This window comes from Lissotriton helveticus, chromosome 3_1, assembly GCF_964261635.1.
Source record: "Lissotriton helveticus chromosome 3_1, aLisHel1.1, whole genome shotgun sequence".
NCBI lineage: Eukaryota > Metazoa > Chordata > Amphibia > Caudata > Salamandridae > Lissotriton > Lissotriton helveticus.
Genome location: NC_136061.1, coordinates 1,197,586,217 through 1,197,606,737, shown reverse-complemented (window position 1 = coordinate 1,197,606,737; position 20,521 = coordinate 1,197,586,217). Strand labels below are relative to the sequence as shown.

Sequence of the window (20,521 nt, the reverse complement as noted above, 5' to 3'; positions counted from 1 at the left end):
GTTGACGTCCATAGCTGCTATCCATAGTACTCTGCGCTCGGGCCTGAAGCCCCCAGGTGAAACATCAACTCTGAACCCATCACTGAAGCGTCAACGATCAGGAAATCCTTGCCGTACACAGGCTCTGCAGCCTACACAAAGCCCAGCTGAGATATCCCCCAAGAGCAACATGTATGCGGTGCGGTGCATGGTTTTTCCACAGACTCTTCAGAAGCAGACGCCAATTGTGTTCATAGTGGAAGGAACTGTGAGCAGTGAGCAGAGATACATTGAACATGTTCCTCAGGGTGTCAGGGAGCACAGTTACATTGAACATGTTCATCAGGGTGTCAGTGATCAGAGCTACATTGAACATGTTCCTCAGGATGTCAGTGAGCAGAGCTTCATTGAACATGTTCCTCAGGGTGTCTGTGAGCAGAGTATGGGGTCATCATCAGTATCCACTCAAGTACAGCAGGGACAAGTAACTGGGTAGGCATCTCTTCCTTCATCTGCAGTATCACTTGAAAGTAAAGCCAAGCTCCAGGTCTCCTTGGATCACGGAAGTAGTTTGGACTATAACTCGACGATACCAGTATTACACACTGTACGCGTAGAGGAGAACCAGGATGAGACCAAGAAGAGTGATGCAATGCCAGAATGTTCTTGTGAACTACAGGAAGCTCTCACTAGTGCAAGAGCAGATCGCACAGGGGGCAGAGACAAGATGAGCTTATGCAATATTAGTCAAGATCCTGTCCTCGAAGGGTTGGCACAGGGCAAAAGCAGCATTTTGAAGAACACCACTGTGTACACCTTGTCCCTACATATTGCGAAAGCCCTCCGTAGGATGTATGTTGTGGAATGCTGCAAGAACCCAGCGAGAAGACTCCCACACAAAGTCAGCATAATGCAGTCCATTACTCCAGTGAACCGGTCTCCCCTTTGCTGCCTAGCCCCAAACTGCAGCTGGAGGGTTACATGGTTTCTGATTTGGTACAAAAGACTGCAAATACTAGAAGTCCATAGCACCCCAGTAGCCCAATAGACAGTACCACTCAGTGAAATGACTGCACGAATCAAGAAGCCCAAACACAAAACCAGACTGAGATGTTCCGCAACTCCCAAGTCCTCAACTACCCCTCTCCCAGTTCTGTAAAATCCTACCCAACAATCAAACCTTGGTACATCAAAACCACCTCCCGCCAGCTCATCCTTCACACTTACCCATCCAGCTGCTCCCCTATGCCTAGCACCAACTTTCAGCACCCTCGGGAAGAGGTGGTCAGCTCTTTGCCAGACCCTGGCATCCAGAGTAAATGCAGAGCGGACAAGTGAAAGAAAGACCACATAGTCAACAACATTTGTGGGCTGCACAAGAATAGTTTGATGGACTTTCCGGTGGAGAAGTCTGCTGATCACAAGCTGCAGAAGAAACTGTCATCGGACCTGCTAGAGTGCACTAGTTTGGGGACAAAAAGCCTGTCCATCACTAGGAAGAAGCATTTCCAGATGGTGCCCTCTGTCTTTCCAAACTCATTTACTGATGCTGCTCTTCAGGAAAAACTACTCACTCAACAGGACAGCACAGAGCGCGAGGCAGACAATGCGTTTTGTTCTCCAATCCGTGCGAGCCAGGCTAACACTTTGGCTCCCATTGGTCAAGCCACACACCCACTTGAGTGTTTCGAGAGGCGCTCGTGTGAGAGAATTTCTCCAGTTTGTCCAGAGACGCCTACACAAGAGCAGCTCGAACCGAAATACACAGAAGAAGATTTGGAAGCAGTTAAAAAAAACACTACGAAGATAAATTAAAGCAAGCACAGGTTGTATACTAAACTCTAAAAAAAATCCCAGGCAGTTGGAATATTGTCGGCCAGCCTTTTTATGGATATGAATGATATTCAGCATGTGGTTTTGAATTGCGATGACTCTGTGGTTGATCTGGAATCCCTTGGAGCCCTCTTTGAAACTAGAGCTCAACCAGAAGAACTAGTATTGCTCCAAAACCATGCAGAATTGACTGCAAAGAGTGAAAATGCCCAGTCTTTGGAGAAGCCTGAACAGTTCCTGTATGAACTAGCAGTCATCTACATAAGTATGGGACCCCCTCTAATAATACTTTACTGGTCGGGGAAAGAGGGGAAACAATATAAGAAAAACACAGACCTTCCCTCTCGACCTACTAATTTTAACAAATTACCACATTATTACTTTCAAGAAAATTTAACAACACAGGGTGAACTTTTTTTCTCTTTTCGAGTATTTTATTTTTTATATTCTCATTTTTTTGTTTTTTGTTATTGCTTCGTATTATTCTTATTTACTTTGAAACATTGTTTTACCACACATTTTTATATAAGCTTTAACATTAGAAAATTTAATACACAGATAGCCACCAGAGAAAATATCAACTAATACATAAATATCACAGTCTCAGACATACACATTCATCCATTCAACATTCATACTTAATTCTGTGTCGGAGGAATCACAGATTGTTTTGTGATGAGTACGCAAGGTCGACGCGTTTCGGTGGAGTGAGACCACCTTCCTCAGGACCTCTTAGCAGAATCCCCAATCTTTATTCAAAAAACTTTTTATGCTCTGTGTGGATATCCTTATTGATCTGTATAGGGTAACCCCTTCTCTTTGGATTTCACGTAACGTCAGGGGTGGTACTGAAAGGTATGCCTATATCCTGCTATTGTTCCTTGGTTTTCTTTTTTTGTAGGTATACCTCAGTGGTCTTATTCCTAGGCAAAACGCTCTGGGGTGTAGAGATTAATCGCCTTTAATCTGTATCAGTTAACTTCAATAAATGCATTTCTTTCGCATAAATGAGTCTGCCTTTTCAATTTATTATTATTCCTTCCGGTCAGCAAGTGTCCTTAGATCTGCAGCCGTCCATATATGGTTTGAAAACTTAGTGCTCGAGTAGCTCGGCCCACACGCACGTCCTTCTCCAACAACCCCGAAGTCAACTAGCAGTCATCCCTAACTTTTACGAACGGACCTTCTTTATTCTTTTCCGGGACACCTTTTTATATGGCCTGGTACTTGCCAAAGTCCCCTTTTATTCCAAAACCCCAAGTCCCCCCTTGGATGGATGGGTGCTTCCTCCCTCCCCCAAGGCAAGCATTTAAAACCACACTGTTTTTAGATTAGGGGGAGTGACCACCCAGCCGTATTTATTACATATTAAAAAACATTGATTATTATTTTACATTATGTACACTTTACGCAGAAAATCCAGATACCTTGATAGATACATGTCACTTGTCTAACCTTAACATGCTCTAATACAAACTCCACTCCTACCGTAACCTAAAAATGTATATACATTACTTTCTGCGTGTCCCCTCTAGAGCCTACGGCAAGGTCAATGACTGGCAGCTCCAGATCCCGGTAAACTACAAATACTACTCCACCGGAGTAAGCTTGCGTAGGGGGTACAGCTTATCGGATGGATACTTTTCCCCAGGCCCCCCCTACGCCCTGAACCTTTAACTCCATAACGGGGTCTGCAATTCTGCATACTTGCGTCCTGATGCGCGTGCGAGGTTGGCCACAGGCCTACTGGAAAGAGTGACTCCCCTGGCACCTGGGCCCCGCACCCGACAGCATACTGTCCGACTGTCACTGCCCCTGGAGTTACATGGTGCTGGCCACTAAGGGCCGAATACTATGATTACCAATCATGACCTTACTGCTGACCAGGGACACACTACTAAAATACGACAAAATTCCTGGAACACAGACCAATAAACTTCACATATTACCGCAACATTGTACTGACCCTTTATTACACATTAACAAACACATTTCCATTAAAAATACCTGTAACTGAAAATCATTATATAATCACACTTTTATTACAAAATTACCAAACTCACAAATTACTTTGAACATATCACCAGAGATACCTGCAACGGAAATTGAAGCAAAAAACACCTATTACTGTAACGCACATTCAAAACTGCCTGCCCTAGGGGAGGGTGGGTGGGAAAAACCAATTACGGGGCGCTGATGGCCCGGGTGCCGTTCTCGGTGGGAGCAAGAGGAACAATAGACTGTTCCTGCTCCCACTGCCCCCTTTTAAAGGGGGGACACAGGGCAGGCTGGTCTAAACCGGCCTACCTCCACATCCGGCGTTCATGTGAACCGGAAGCACTAAAGTGCTTCCGGTTCACTGTCCTGCCGACGCCCCTATTGGATGTTTGTTGGGGGATGCCACGTCAACAGATGGCGCACAAAACCTCACCCCTCCTCATTCCCCCTGGGGCCCGGCGCGACCGCCATAATGGCGGCGCGCGGTAGGTCGTGCTCTGCCTTGCCCAGACACACTTCCTTCAATCCATCGCAAAATTGAATTGTTAAGAAGCGGATGTACGATTTTGAGAAACTGGCCTGCCGTCCACAAACTTCTAGGCGTGATTCTCACTTTTGGTAACTACAACACCCACCGACACCTGGCCACGCCCCCCTCCCCACCGGCACATAAAGCGCGCTGATTGGATAGCGCGAGCCCTGAACAAACTGACCTCCTGAGGCAGAAGCCGGGAGGGTTGCTACGCTGCATTTTAACATTTTAAAGCTGTGTGTTGTTGTAACTTGTGTTTTTTAAAATTAAAATACTTGCACCTTCCCCATGGCATTTACCGCGCTGCAGTTGACAGGCAGCCGCGGGATATTTTGTTGTGGTGCCGCCATTCTCGGGACACCGAGGACACGCCCACCGACACCTGGCCACGCCCCCCTCCCCACCGGCACATAAAGCGCGCTGATTGGATAGCGCGAGCCCTGAACAAACTGACCTCCTGAGGCGGAAGCCGGGAGGGTTGCTACGCTGCATTTTAACATTTTAAAGCTGTGTGTTGTTGTAACTTGTGTTTTTTTAAATTAAAATACTTGCACCTTCCCCTGGGCATTTACCGCGCTGCAGTTGACAGGCAGCCGCGGGATATTTTGTTGTGGTGCCGCCATTCTCGGGACACCGAGGACACGCCCACCGACACCTGGCCACGCCCCCCTCCCTATTACTTACCACTACTTATTATGTGTATTTTCCGGAAGCGCAGCGGACGAGCGCAGCGGGCGCGCCGTCTGCGCGCCAAAGGCGCGCCTAAGACAAGCCCGTCTGCGCCCGTCCGCGACCAGACCGCGACCGGGGCCGGGCAGGCTGCCAGGGAAAATGCATTCCAAGATAGAATTGTCTGGTTGCGTGAAGACTTATGGTCCCTAAACACCTTGGCCGACACCTGCGCCCACAGCATAGACCCTGGATCTTCCCCTTTTCCCCATGTTTGTATTACCTGCGGTTCATCGCTAGGCTTACCGGTCGGCAGGAGGGCTGATGGGTATATTAAACCCAAACCACCGATCAGTAAAGACCTGAGAGCGGGACTACTGAACTGTAGATCCCTCGCAAAACATGCAGATGACATTTGGCTGCTTTTGGAGGGACACCAGTGGGATTTGTTGTTTTTAACAGAAACTTGGCTCAATGATGATAACATGACCACCATTGCACTGGCTATCCCCCTGAGTATAAAATGTGCTTTTCCAACAGGCTAGGCGATAAAAGAGGAGGGGGGGTGGCTGTCATATTTAAAGAACAGCTCACACTCACCTCCTCTGCCCCCACGTCCATTCAGGGTCTAGAGGGACTACATTTCTTTTTCCAGGTGGGAGCTCAGTTATCCTTGGCGGGATTAGTTATTTACCGTCCCCCGGGGGGAGAAGAGCCCATCTTGACCACTATGATGGACATTATCATTCAGAGTTCCCTCTCTCACCCTCAGTTTCTTGCCGTCGGCGACTTTAATACTCACATGGACAGGGCAGACTGTCCCTCGGCAGATTTATTGAGGTCTACACTGAATTCAGCCAACCTTAGAATTATTATTATTTTTTTTTTTTTTTTTGTTCAAAAACCTTTATTTGAGCAAGCATAGAAAAATACAAGAATGGGCCTACAACCTCACGGGCTGGCCGCTAATAATAAGGCACAAGGAAGAAATTAGAAATGTACTCCCGAGGTCAGGCACAAATCAAGTACCAAGCATTACTCCCAACATATCACAGAGCATATTGAATTTTTGTTTTATACAAAAAGAAAAACAAACACTAAAAAGGCGAATGCACAGTAATCAAGGTCAGCCCAAAGAACGGAGGGGATGGTCAACACTCAGGAGAACATACCAAGAGCCCTGAGGCTCTAACAAGGTCGGGGGGGGGAGCAGCGGGGAGAATCGGAAATTCACAAAACAGTATGAAAAGGTTCCGGGAACGCTCGCCTAGGGAGATAGGACCACATCAGTAGTGCCTACAAGGGGAGGGGTACAGATATCCCCACGATATTTATTCCACTGGCCCCAAATCTTCGTCCACGCCCTGGGTCTGCCCCTGGCCACATATACAGTCTTCTCACGAAACATGGACCAGTCCATGTTGTCCTCCCATTTCGAGACCTCAGGGGGCCTGGATGCGCCCCAAAGTTGCGCAATATCCCGTTTCGCAATCATATAACCCAAGGTAGCCCATCTGGTCTGGGCTACAGAGTAGTCAGTGGGCTCCCACACATTCAACAGACACCGTCGCGGCTCCGGCCGCAGGGCAACACCAGTCACAGCAGTCATCACCTCAAGCACAGCAGTCCAGTAGGCCGCCACAACAGGGCACTCCCAAAGAATGTGTAAAAAAGTAGCACTCGACCCACAACCACGCTTACATAACCCATCCAGGGAAAAGCCCATTGCCACCAGACGCGGACCAGTGACATACACTCGATGAAGGACTTTAAGTTGAACCAAACGGAGACGGGCAGGAATGGCTACCTCCTTGGGAGAAGAGAGTGCCGATTGCCAATCCTCGTCGTCCAGTTCCAACCCATCGCCGACCCAAACCTCCCGAAGTCGGACCAATAAGTCCGCCCGATTATTGATCAGCTTCTTATAAATCAGGGAAATAGTGCTATCAGGCAGGTGCCCATCAAGGACACGATCTTCGAGGGGGGAAGACTCGGGCAGGGCCCCATCAGGAGTCAAGACTGAGGCGAGGGCGTGGCGGACCTGCAGATAACGAAAAAATTCCCTACCATTCAAACCGTATTCCGCCTGGAGGGCCTGGAACAACTTCACACTACCTTTCGAACAGACATCACCCACCTTACATATCCCAATCATATCCCAGCGGTCGAAGCCCTTAGTAGACCAGAGACACCCCAAACGTTCCGAGGCATAAAGCGGCGTCGCCAATGTCATTCGATCCTCCCATCCCAAACTCACATTCGCGGCTCGCCACACAGTTACAGCAATCCTAGACGGGCCCACAAGATGGCGCCCGGCTGATCGAGAATAAAGCGCTCTATTAAAGTCCCCACCCGGCAGCTGGAGTCTATCCATCTCGAATGCAGGATTTCGACCCGGTGAAAACATCGCGTGATTAATAGCAGACAACTGGGAAGCCCAATAATATCGCTTGATATCGGGGAGCGCCATGCCCCCGTCGTACCAAGGGATGGTGAGTTTCGCGAGGGCAATACGTGGACGCCCGTCCCAAATCAATTGCCTTTGAAGACTCTCGATCTCTCGGAAATAGGTCTTGGGGATGTCGTCATAGGAATTCTGGAGCGCATAGAGGAACCGCGGCAAGGACATCATTTTAAACAGAGCCGCCCTGCCCAGAGGAGACAAAGGAAGCTTACGCCAACGGGCCACGTCCAGTCGCAATCTAAGCAACGGGGGGAGGAGATTACGCTCAAATCGGAGCGAGGGGTCCAGCGTAATGAAAATCCCTAAATATTTGAAGCCAGACTGGACCACCTGGATAGGAAGTCTGCTCGGCAATGGGGGTAAAACACCCGAAAGAACATACACGCAGGACTTGGCCCAGTTAATAACGAGGCCTGAGTTGGCACCAAATGAAGTGAGAACATCAAATAAAACAGTCAGAGATTTACGCGGGGAGGTGAGATATAAAAGAATATCGTCCGCGTAAAGCGAGACGCGGTCCTCAAAGTCCGGTGACCAGCGAATCCCCTTGAGCGAAGGCTCCCACCGAAGCCATGCAGCTAATGGTTCCAAGGCGAGTGCAAAAAGCAACGGAGACAAGGGGCAGCCCTGACGGGTACCCCTGCCAAGGGTGAAAGGGGTCGAAACTCTACCATTTACCACTACTTGCACCAGAGGTTCAGCATATAATAACTTGATCCAACCAATAAACTCAGGCCCGAAACCAAATTTCTCAAGAGCCGCCCAAAGATAAGGCCATTCCACAGTGTCAAAAGCCATTGAGGCATCCAACGATGCCAAAATGGCCGGTTCCGTCAGAAGCCCCGCCCTCGCAATCGCACCGTGGAGACGACGTAGGTTAAGGGCCGTATTGCGATGCGGGATAAATCCGGATTGATCTGGATGGACCAAGCCACCAATGACCGTCAGGAGGCGGGACGCCAGGAGTTTCGCCAATACCTTGGGCTCAACATTCAGCAGGGATATGGGCCTATAGGATGAACAAAGGTCCCGCGGTTTACCATCCTTGGGGATGACAACTATCGTGGCCAGTCGCTGATCATATGGGAGAATACCCCGTTCCCGGGACTCCAGAAACATGGCGCGAAGATATGGCGCCACTCTGTCGGGACGCAACTTGTACAGTTCAATTGGCAACCCGTTCGGGCCCAATGCTTTGCCCGAGCGGAGTGAACGGATGGCAGTAGCTATCTCATCAACAGTAAAGGGGGAATCCAACGCCACACGATCCAAATCGGAGACACTGGGCAGAGCTATATCACGCAATAGAAGGCGAGAGTCAGCCACATCCCTCACAGACACAGGGGTATATACCACACGGAAGTACTCAGCAAAACAATCAACTATTCCAATCGGGTCCGTCACACTCTCACCATTCGAAGACTGAATCACGGGCACCACACGATTAGCTCTCTCCTTCTTATCCAGCCATGCCAGCAATTTACCCGCTTTGTCCCCCACATCATACAAACGACCCTGTTGTTTCCGAAACATCACTTTAGCAGCATCCGTGACCATAGATTTATAGGCAAATTGTTTCAGACCCAGGGCGTGGAGTTTCGCAGATGTGACACCCGATTCCAAAGCATCCTCCAATGCAGAAATCTCTCCCTCAAGGTCCACCACCTCCCTATTCCTCGCCCTCTTAGCTTCAACAATAAGGGAGAGGGCCTGCCCACGAATCACCGTCTTAAAGGCCTCCCACAGGGACACCGCTGAGGAAACCGACCCCTCGTTATCCAGAAAATATGCGTCCAAAGACTGAAGCAAAAGGCTGCGGGTCTCGGGGGAGGTAAGGTACCACGGATTGATGGGAGCCACCCGGCCCACTGCCTCCACCCCAACCTCAAAACGGAGCCAGAGCGGAGAGTGGTCAGAAATACCCCTGGGTAGGTGTACAATCTCACGCACCGCTGGCGACTGAGCCGCAGGCATCAGGAAATAATCCAGTCTAGACAGACTCCCATGGGCCCCAGAGTGGAAGGTGTATTGAAGCTGAGTAGGATGCAAAAGCCTCCAGCAATCCACCAAGCCAAAGGTATCCAAAAACCCACCCAACCACTGTTGGGCCGCAGGAGTATCTCTAGGGGGGTGGCGATCGTGGAGACCGGAGAACACCGAATTAAAATCACCAGCCAGAAAGAGAGTACTATCAGGGAGGTCCAACAGCACACGGCCCAAATCGGAAAAGGTAGAAGTCTGCAAGCCGGGGGGCACGTAAACAGTAAATAGGGAGAGGGCACAACCCTCATAGCGACCCACAAGGACAGCATATCGCCCCCGATCATCCTGAATCACATCATCAATAGCTAGGGGGAGGGAAGCCCGAACAAGGATACCCACACCCCTAGAACCCGAGGTAAACCCCGAATGTGCTACGAGGCGATAGCCCCACCTATTCATCGCATGACAAACATTGCCTACCAAATGAGTCTCCTGCAGGAAAACAATATCAGGAGATAAACGTCGTATACATTTCAACACCACACTCCGTTTGATACGATCCCCCAGACCGTTAACGTTCCACGAAACAAATCTCAACCCGCTACCCCCCATCCCACCCAGCAAGGCCAAAACCCCCCACCAATGAGCATGACACAAGAAACATCTTCAAATACAGGATAAAGTCGCCTTGAGAACAGAACACACAAACAACGAACTTCCCAACCGCCCACCCCCCAAATAACAAGAAAACACCCCCCACCCTGCACCCCTGCAAAAAGCTAAAAAGCCACCCCAACCTGCAGTGTGCCTGTCGCCCAAGAACCCCTATTCTACACAAAGACCCCGGAGGAGGAAAGGCTCCGTCCCACCCGCCACCCCGATCAAGACCAATAACGAGAAAAAGAACATACATCAAATCACATAAGCAGTAGAGGAACGTAGGCATACACTCCTGGAAAGAGTTATTCAAAACAAGGCACCAGGCAAAGACGAAATGTTCAGCTCTCTACACCACCTTCAGCACCGCCCGGGTGGGCATCGGACTCAGTCTCAGGAGGTCGGCCAGGCAAGGAGTCCAGCCAGTCATTCACAGCATCCGGCCGATCAAAGAAGAAAGTTCGGTCATTATACTCAACCCGCAGCCTGGTCGGAAAAAGCATAGCGTAGCGCATCCCCATGTCCCTAAGACGCTTCTTGGCACCACGAAATCCCATCCGCTGCTTCTGGACCTGTTGGGAAAAGTCCGGATAAAAGTTCACCGTGGCATTCTCAAAGGCCACCGGGCCCTTCACCCGTGATGCCTGCAGGATAGCGTCCCGATCCCTATAGTGGAAAAGTTTTGCAACAATAGGTCTCGGCGGGGCACCTGGCTTACCCTGGCCCCCCGGAACACGATGTGCACGCTCCACTGTAAAAATTTTTACTAAGGCCAGATGGAGAAAGGTGGTTTTGGATCAGGTCTTCAACCAGGAGATCAACCGAGTGGGGTTCTGGATTCTCCGGAACACCAACCACGCGAACATTACAGCGACGTGCCCTGTTCTCAAAATCTTCCAAGCGCCGGGTCATGAAATCGTTCACCCTACGGAGATTGCCAATCTCCGTCTGTATCTCAGAGACGTCCGCCGTGAGGCTGGATGATTTGATGTCCAATGACTTCACCTTTTCGTTCGTTTTCGAGAGATCGGCTCGAATTAAGTTCACATCGATGGCCACGGTGTCAATTTTGTGGGCCAAGGTTTCATATTGTTGGCCTATCGACTCCCTCATGCCAGAAATGGCGCCCATGATGTCCTGCAAGGAAGGCTCCGTCGACGCATCCACGACGTGGTCAGACGCACTGGGACCGGGCAGGGCAGCCCCGGGGGACCCCTTAGAGTGGGTATAACGGTCCATGACGTTAGATTGGACCGGACCCCTGCGCAGAGGTGTCTTCGTCTTCCGCGTCTCCCGGTCCCCTCTGCCCGCCCTTTTGGAGATGCGTCACAAGGAGAGTCACCAGGGCCAACGGACCGGGCATCAGAAAGGGAGGCCTCGGGACCAAAGGACCGCAACAAGGGTACCACTAGGAAAAGGACAGCCAAATAGGAGAATAGTCCAGCCAAAGGCCCGACAGCCGACTCGTGCCCTGGACCCAGCTCTGGCCCGACCCTCTCGCCGATGTCCCAGTCAGAGGCAGAATCGAAACCGAAACTTAAGAAGGGGACCCACAAGTCCAATCCCCCTGCCGTTGTTGTTCAACTCAAAGACGGCCACTGAACCTCACCCAGACCCGGGCGCACCTCAAGGGCGGAGCCCAAAAGTTCGAATCACCGTAACTCAGGAACCCGGTGTCAAAATAAATTTCTGAAAGGTCCAGGTAGATCAGCCCAACGTCCTCTATACAAATCCTCGTGAAAAATCAGGATTTATGCAGGATATTATGCCGGGAGCGGCGGGGGTCCGGGGAGCGCTGTGCTCACGCGGCCATCTCGGATGCCCGCCAAGCTCCTCGCCAACCTTAGAATTATTAATGAGGGCCCCACACATAGAGCGGGACACACGCTCGACCTTATATTCTCCAACATCACTAATGTGGTGGCAGACACGCCGTTACCTTTGACTTGGTCAGACCATTCCCTGATACCATTTCTACTTAAAGTAACGGCTGACAAACCGGCGGTAAGTAAGTGCTCCTTTATGAAGAGACAATGGAGCAAGTTGACCCCAGCTTTGATGGGACCAGCTCTCGCTGATAATCAACCGACCCTTACTTCCAATGCTGACACCGACGCCCTACTACTTAATGACTGGATCAGGAACATGATAACATCTATTGCCCCGGCAACAGTCGCCATATCTAAACGAGACTCCCCATCTGCCCCCTGGTTCTCTCAGGAGCTCAGATCGCAAAAATCGGAGTGCAAAAGGCTGGAGCGAATCTGGAGGCAAAAGTATGATCCTGTAGAGAAGGCTCGCTACAAGGATGCATTGAAAAAACTGCATAGAGCCATTAGAAAAGCAAAAAAACAGTTCTATGCGAATTCAATTCATCAAGCGGAACACTCAAGCAAAGAAACCTTCAAAATAGTTCGAGAGGGAAGTTCCCCCGTCAATCTCGTTTTGTAATAGCATCTCGGACTTTTTTGACTCAAAAATTAAGAAAGTGTACGAGTCCTTTGGCCCAGAGAAGACCACGGTAAAATCCGATCTAGCAGGTATAATATCGGACCGTGCTATTCTGACACAATTCGACCTAATAGACCTAAACACAGTCAAGCGCGAACTAAGTCGGTGCAAATCTGGCTCGCCGGACGACCCTTGTCCCCCTAAACTGTGGAGTTGCATAGCAGACTTTGTGGCCCCCACCATTCAGCACATATGGAATCTGTCCATTTCTTCGGGGGTGTTCCCGAATATCTGGAAACATGCCACTCTCCTCCCCTTAAAAAAAAACCTAATGGAGACCCTAAGGATCTCAATAATCTCCGTCCGATCTCTCTCCTTGCAGCACCAGGCAAAATGCTTGAGAAAGCCATCCAGCGTCAACTGAATCAATTTATTGAGCACAATAAAATTCTACACGAGACACAATCAGGTTTTAGACCCGGATTTAGCACTGAGACGGCTTTAATTGAGGTGGCAGAGTCAGTGAGGTGGTCGATGGATTCGGGAGACTCAGCGATGCTGGTGCTCCTGGATCTGTCGGCCGCCTTCGATACAGTCGACCATGCTATACTGCTGGCACGACTGGCGGAGATAGGTATCCAGGACCAGGCATTGGAGTGGCTACAGTCGTATCTGACCCAGAGAACTCAGAAGGTGGCTCTAAGGAACGTCTCCTCTACACCTAAAACCCTGAGCTGTGGCGTTCCACAGGGCTCGGCCCTGAGTCCACTCCTATTTAACGTTTACCTGGCTCCACTCTTCACGCTGATTGCCAACTGGGGGATCAAGGCAATTTCATACGCCGACGACACCCAATTGGTGTTCCCATATTCAGAAGTGTCAGAGGCATCTTTTCTGAGCTTTAAGGGATGCCTTCAAGACGTGGCCTGCTGGATGAACACTAATAAATAAAACTGAATGCTAGTAAGACAGAGGTGATCTTCTTCGGCAAAACCCCCCCTCCACCACCGGATTTGTGGTGGCCGGCAGAGATGGGACAAGCCCCCTCGCCCAGCCATTCAGCAAAAAATCTAGGGGTGCGGTGGGATGACAAGTTGTCCTTTGTATCACACATCCAGCAAGTTGCCGGCTGCTGTATGAGTAAGCTGAGGAACCTACGCAAGATCCTTCGGCTTCTCCCAGCTAGCTGCCGCAAAACTATAATCCACGCCACAGTTACTTCCAGGCTAGATTACGCTAACGCTCTGTATCTGGGCCTACCAAAGCACCTTATACAGCAACTACAACTGGTCCAAAATGCGGCTGCGAGACTTTTAATGAGGATTCCTTTTAAACACTCAGTCTCTCCGTATCTCCTCTCCCTCCATTGGCTACCAGTTGCAAGCAGAATAAAATTCAAAGCACTTACTTTGGCTTTCAGATCTATTTACGGTAACTGCCCAAACTACCTGAAAGATCGACTACCTAGGTACACTCAGTCTCGCTCCCTCAGATCCAACAACTATGTTAGATTTGTAGTTCCCAGAGCAAAAAGAGCCCGACTGGGAGGACGAACGTTCTCGGCCAACGTGGCGACACTATGGAACTCGCTCCCCCATGCTCTTCAACAGGCCCCATCCGAAGTCTGTTTCAAGCATCTGCTGAAAACCTGGCTGTTCACCCAGCCACGCTAGTTGCCACCCTCCTCCTGCCTCTACGGTCAGGACATCTTGTTCTTACAGCGCCGGGACACCTCCTTGTGAGGTAGCTGATCGCGCTATACAAAACTCTGTATTATTACAAGAATGGCGGACTACGATCAAGGGGACAGGCAGATGGTTTCTTCCCAAACTCAATGACGTTAAAAGTACAGATAAAAGCCACACTTTGCTGTTATTCATTGGTTCTTTCTATTTACGACACATACATAAGCAGTGTGGTCTGGAGGAAATGAGTTTCCTTTTCCAGCCAGACGCCATGGGTGTCTTCCCTCTTCCAAACCCCAACGACCTATTCGAAGTCTCACACATGAAATGTAACAATTTTCAGAAGGAGCTTTGAAAATGAAAGAACGATTTGAAAGCTTGTTAGAAGGAAGCCGAGAAAGTGAACGCATGTTCCTTGGTAGAGCATATGTATCCTTTTAAAGAATACATGGATAAGCTCACACAAAAAGCAAAAAATGTAACTAGAAGCCGGAGGAAAAGTTTTTGGCAAAGATTCATACAAGTTTTGTGGAAACAGCAACATATTATTGTATGAAGCCAAAACCGGGAGAGTAGGAAGTTTCAACACACGGTTTCTTTACCCTCTGGCATGAATTCAGCAAAGTCTTTCAAGAAGTCTGGAAGAGAGAGTACAAGATAACTATGCAAAAAAGGTAAGAGAGTGTTGCTACCCAGCAGAAAATAGAACAAATTCCATTTAGAACGAAGCCCGTGGAGCCTTGAGGATTAAATGCCAAATTTGGATTATGTAAAGAAAATTCGGTAGTACAGAAAATAAAAATACTAGCTGAACAATATCACCTAATCTGTAAACAAAAGGAGTTTGCATCTTTGCACAATTGTGCATGAACATTTTTTTACAAAAGCACTTAAAACTATTTTTAACGTACATTTCTTGGGAACATTTTGAGTCTTATATTGTATTGTTTCTGATTCAGTGTAAAAGTACATTTTTATTGCATTTTTGAAAATAAAGTATTTATAAAATAGTTTTAAAAAAAGAAAAAAAAGACAATAAGCAGTGGTTTTGCGCACATTTGCCCTTCATCTCATGCATGATCGAAGCACAGTAGTGTTTGGGTCTGATAAAAAAAGGGGCGCAGCTCAGCTCACCCCCAGTCTATACCCCTCTGAAAGGGGCTTAAATTGCGCGCATTCCTGCCGGAGATCCGTCCCACTGCCTGCGAAAAGCAGCTCAAGGCGGACGATAAATGCCTAATGTGAATCTCGAGGAACGAGAAAACAAGCATTGAAAATACAACAGGTTTCACCTTTGATTAAGTTAAATCCATTTGCTTTGCTAATGGTATTGTATATAAGTAGTCGCCATTTGGAAAGGGTGCTGTCCCAAGCGGCTGATTAATTCGCGCCGAAGCAGCGGCGGCCATGCCGTGAATAAATTATGAAAATGGCGTGGACTCCTGAAGCTTGCTTGAAGCTGAAGCACGGTGTCTGTGGAGTGGCACTGTGCTAATAAAGTGAAACAGGAAATGTGTGAAGAGGAATATGAAAGAAAGAATAAAGCACCCGCTCCATACTGACAACAACAAGAAAAAAGCCACGGAATTAAAGTAAATAAATAAAATAATGTGGGCAAGTAGCATGAAGGGTATTCAGTATTTAACAATGGTGCGTGTGAGTAAGCGCTGCACTTTTTTTTTTGCTGAAAACGGCGCACAGGGAGGAGAGTGAACGTGGGAAGGCAGTTAATGAAAATAAAGAAGTAAAACAACATGGGCATGCAACATGAAGGGTATGGATATGGAGGGCTGAACAATGGCGTGTGCGACTAACTGGCCGCACAGCTTTTTTTTATTAACATGATCGCACAGGGAGAAGAGCAGACCGCGCTGAAAAAGGAAAACAAAGAGCAGACTGCGTAGAACCAGGAAAACCTGTGCAAAGAGTGCGCAAACACCAAGGAAACCAGGACAACAGGAGAGGGCTAGAGCAAAGGCAGCACGGACAACGGGTAGCACTCGCGCAAGGAGCAGATGATAGATATTCATAAAGGGAGTGGGCAGGCGAGAAATGGCGCGGTACCATTGAATGCCCCCAAAAAAGCTGTCGCCATTGCCAACCTGTAGGTGTTTTTAAAAATGCGTAAGAATCGGCAGAAGCACCAATACGCGTAGATGTTCTTAACTTCTATGCGTACGTATCGGCACAAGCCCCAAGCCGCAATAAACTTATACCCATTATTATTACGTAAACGCCACAGAATAGTAAATGCACAACACACGGCAGACTAGACAGGGTGTCAACCAGGAGAGACTAAAAACCCTCTGGTCCAATCAACGAACTCTGTTCGGCATAATGAATGACGACAATCTACGCACGCCAATCAAAATTACAGGTGGAGCAGAGACATGACTTCTGGAACCGTATTGATTCCAAGAAGCACTCGCATGGCGAGAGCAACGCTAGCGCGTTGCTAACTCCAGGCGGGACCGAAACATGCTTTTCACCAGAGTACTTTCAGTCCTATAGATCAGATAACACAGTTATCTGTAAGAGAAGCTGTGAGTCAGCAGCCATATGCTGTCTGCAGGGCACAGAGGCTGCCGTGCCCGAAACTCCCGATGTATGCAGATGACCCTCGCGTTCAGTGCTTCCAGAAGCCTAGAATACATGATAAAACTCCAATTGCCAGTTGAGCGGGCCATCGGACTATTTCGTATTATAATATATTATTATTATTATTATTCTTTGAAAAGATCTTTTCCACAAATCTTTTCCACTAGTCTATTTAAATTATCCGATTGGTGCCGCAATGATTTGAAAAGATTTGATTTTTATTTTTGTCAGATTGCCATTTGCTTTAAACATAATTGACGCTTGATCGATATATGAAAAAACATATTGGCGTCGTGAGGACTAGGAATAATAATTAAAAAAATTAAAAAAATTGATTTATAGGTCGAGTAGAAAGTAATGAAATTGAAGACCTGTACATAGAAGGTCTGTATTAGTCAGACTTCCCGTAGCACAAGCCGATCTAGTGAACTGCGGCTTTAAATATATAAATCATTGGTTCTAAGATCCTATTGGTTGAGGTGCTCACGTGGGCGATTTGAACGCAGAATGCGGGAACCATTTAAAAAGGTCCGCCCCAAGCATACAGATGATATCAGATGCAACGGTCGGGAGACGCCGGTCATATTATCCTGCAGCTCCGCGGCCCCAAACAGTCTAGCCCCTTGATTATCGTTTTAAAGGTAAGAAGAGCGATGGAACCTATAGAATAACTCGTAGTAGATACAGGTTTTTCGAGCAGTTGAGTAACAATAATATTAAGAAATATACTTTATTGTGTCTTCATAGGGAATACTGGCAAAAATCCATATCAAAGGACGTACCAGTTTGGAAAGTCAATTGTAAGAATTATCGACTGTATATGTATATAATATACCAGGAACGTGTATTGAAACCGGTCAACATTACCGGCAAAGAAATACTGCTTAATTAACGCAAAGAAATGTGAGTATAAACAGCTCTCCGTAAAATTAAAATGAGCTTTATAATTTTCAGTTCCGCTACAAATTTAACACTGTGTTCCTTATACCAGCAGTTGACAACATTTAAAGAATTTTTTTTAAAACATTGAAGAATATATCTATGATGGACTCTTTAATCGTCTCAAGAGTTTAACTAGGTAAGCGATTCATTCATCGATATGCAGTTCAAGGTACATTTAGTATCGATAGGGCCAAAGGAGAGTTTTCTGCCGAGTTAATCCCTGGCTATTTGTTACATTATCTAATGTCTCTTCTGTGACTTCTTGGTTACATCTATCCTAATACTGGTGAAATATATAGAAAATATAGAGAGTTAGCGCCAAGTAACCACCCATGAGAAATCGGTCCAACTGAAGATATTCCCTGTACAGCCAATCAATGGCCTTTTTGAAGTAGGAGTCAGCTAGACCTATTGGTTGCTTATTTTTGTGTCCGTTCCAAAATACTTGAATATTACAACTTTCCCTTCATTTGAATCTGCAGAGTTTAGATGTATATGGTCCCTTGACGACAAACAGACTATACAATAAGGGAACCCAAGGTATCTATACTATCTGAATAAACAAGTTTTGAATCGAGTAAGTATACTATTTCAAAGATAGGTAAACACCAATAACAAGAAATGACTATTTTGATTAAAATAATAAATAATGAAGGCACTATCAGGAGATATGTACTTAACTATAAGATATATAAAACTGTATTATTTCATGCATCGATCCTTTCACATGAAATCCCATTAATAATTGCTTATAATATTTAATATAAGATTACCCAGTCTCCCTGCTTTCCGTTCCCCCCCCTTTCCCTCTTTAAATTACTTCATCTAGCAACTGCTCAAATATTAATAGACAATACTATTCTGTGTTTCTTTATCGTATTTATTAGTTGTTGTATATAGATAGCTGCAGACCAATGAGGATAGGAAAATATGTACGATAGTATAAAGTTTTGAATGTTAAATTTAGAAGTCTGATAGATCTTTAAGGAATTCTTTTTGATAACTTGATACTAAATGTGATATGTATGTATTGATTAAAAAAATTTGTGAGTTTGAAGCCAAGTCGAAACTAGGTTTGATAACTGGAAGATAACTAGAATAAAATGCCTGCTCATAAATGTTCTCTCTTTTTTACATATATTTCAGTGTAGTTTTGTGGCTCCTGAAGAAGGCGTTTGTTGGAACGCCGAAACGCGCGTCGAGAGACTGTATTATGTCATGCCACTTTTTTAATGAAATGTTTTGAAAGATTATATTCTGTTTTGTCAATATTTCAAGTTATGTTTTAATTTAATGCCATAGAAGAAATATGATTGCTTATCATTTATTGTGAATTTAGATGTATGTAATAGGTAGTTGTTGTCATTTTTAGTTTAAATATTAATGTCTAGGACTTGGTTTTTAACTTTCATATTGTGTGGATATAATGATTATGTATATGGCCCTTTTTTAATAAAAAATATTCATTAAGTGAAAAATATTTGTCTGATCAGTTTATAAATGTTAGATATCTATTCTCCTGCTTTGACTAATGACCTTCCTCTGTAGCTATCTAAATTTATGAGAGTATTCCAACAGATCTATAGATCAGATAACACAGTTATCTGTAAGAGAAGCTGTGAGTCAGCAGCCATATGCTGTCTGCAGGGCACAGAGGCTGCCGTGCCCGAAACTCCCGATGTATGCAGATGACCCTCGCGTTCAGTGCTTCCAGAAGCCTTGATTCCAACACAAACTTCCTCGCACAAGTGGCTTCGTCCTTGATGTGTCAGCAGATTACAATCCCAATAGTTTTTTTTAATTTAATTGCCAACATGGCTACTGATAAAAATAGTGCAATTTTCAGGTATTTTCCACTGTCTGAAGAGAAGCAATTATGCTCCTAATCAGGAAACGCGTTGAAATTTCCCATGATTAACTTTGTTAGAAATTGTTTCTGTAAAATTCAGAACAATTTGCTTGTAATTATTATAGACGGGGTTCATTTTGGGAGGTGGAATAAAAGTGGCCATAGCATAAATTATCCCCTAATTATACACCAAAGCGCAAGAATGAGGAAGCACTGGGACAAGGCTGCACCGTGCCTGCAGTGAATAAAGAAATGAGTTCTCAAAATAAACAGATAAAGAATGAAACTGCAAGGAGAATGTAATCAGTCAGTGCTCTTCTGTCTTGAACGGAACTGAGCTATCGGCACCTAGAATGAGTCAGGATGCAGCAATTAAGAGGGGTACCGGAGGAAACCTATGGCAAGCAGCAGGCGGGCATAAACATGGTGTAAGTAATTCCAAATGGTCTTGCAAACAGCGCTTGCACTGTAGGCTTGACCTAAGAACCTAACAATACTGCGTTTTTCACATTTGTGTGCTGTGCTTCATATTTTGTAGTGTGTCACTTTTTAGAGTTTTACTAACCTGAACTATGGACAGTATGACGACCTTTTCAGCAAATTTGTTTTTCAAAGCACCTAATATGACATAAACATTGTACATCGGCTAACATATTGTTATGAAATCATATATAAAGCCACAAATATCATAGCCCACTAGGTACTGGGCCTGTAATAGGGTTCAGAATGTGTAGAGTGCAAATCAACAGCATCAAATGTGACCTTACAAGATGACCAATTAGTTTATTGAGCTTACACACAAAATGTTTAAAGCCTGGGGTGTTTGGCAATTCACCTACAATCATTACTGACTCGCTAGAAAACGGGGCTGATATATCGAA

General features: G+C 46.5%; 1 protein-coding gene and 2 pseudogenes across 1 annotated transcript in view; 2 read left to right on the top strand and 1 right to left on the bottom strand.

The window, feature by feature from the left end:
* Positions 1 to 20,521, bottom strand: part of LOC144823367 (uncharacterized) — an 888,205-nt gene that overhangs the window by 98,594 nt on the left and 769,090 nt on the right. The gene's annotated exons all lie outside the window — the stretch shown is intronic.
* LOC144825329 (uncharacterized) lies at positions 170 to 1,817 on the top strand (annotated as a pseudogene).
* Positions 1,873 to 15,121, top strand: LOC144825328 (formin-2-like; annotated as a pseudogene).